The sequence below is a fragment of the Aplysia californica genome, unplaced genomic scaffold (genome assembly GCF_000002075.1).
Source record: "Aplysia californica isolate F4 #8 unplaced genomic scaffold, AplCal3.0 scaffold00123, whole genome shotgun sequence".
Classification (NCBI taxonomy): domain Eukaryota; kingdom Metazoa; phylum Mollusca; class Gastropoda; order Aplysiida; family Aplysiidae; genus Aplysia; species Aplysia californica.
In genome coordinates, this window is record NW_004797393.1 from 594939 (window position 1) to 596050 (window position 1112).

Sequence of the window (1112 nt, forward strand, 5' to 3'; positions counted from 1 at the left end):
CCCCCACACCCAGCTCCAAAGCCCGCAAGGTATTCATACTGATGGTTCCAGTGGCTGTCTGATTATGGAGACGTCTTTCCTTTCCAGATAATCGTTCCTTCTGAACAACATCCAAACGCAATCCCTGTCTCCCATTTCTAAATCATAATTCTGTTACACAAGCCACCCCTCAGACAGATTCTAGATCTAGCGCACCGTACAAAATAACATGCTCCAAGTCCACTAAGAAATACATTTTATCGTCTGAACTCCTATCATTAGATCTATCTGTTGAGTTCCAAGCGGTTTCAGTCTACAACACAGTTTAATCAATATATTCTGCTCTGGCAACTATGAATTTCAATTCTTCTAGATCTAGATCTAGATCTAGATTTATATCTGTATTGAGAGAGGGTTGTTGGCGGGTGCTCTGGTGTACACGGTTTTCTCCATTTCTATGTATGTTACTCTCTCGTAACACCTCTAATCGTCGACACTTATATGACCTATTTATATATTGCAAGTGCCGTAAAACTCTTACTAAAACAGACCAAAAAAACAAAAACTAGAGATCTAAAATAAAATCTTTATCGAGTCTCAAGATGGTCCCTGAACTGAACCTACGTTCTCCACAAACTATCCAACGCGTTCATGGTCGCCAAAGTGATGACGTCAGAGATAGCATGCTCTACCAGAGAGGATATAATACTCTCTGGCTTTATGCACAAAGATTTAAACTAAGAAGTGGCTTGAGAGTATTTTTTTTTAACGAAATAAAACATAATTTGTTCACATTGTCTGTGCTTCGTGCGGTGATTTCTCCTCCTTTTCTTTGACCCTAAGTAAACTAAAGAATGTAAAAAAAATCACGATGTCGCTTACAGATGCATTGTTCACCTGTTTGGACATAATTTGTCAGGAATACACACACACACGTGCACGTATACACGCACGTAGGCAGACTTACAAAAATCTCACGCGTAGACACACACATACACACGCAGACACACAAACACACACACACACACACACACACACATACACACACACATACACACACATATGCATATATTCTCACACATATATGCACAAACAAACGAACACATACACACACAAACACACACACACACACA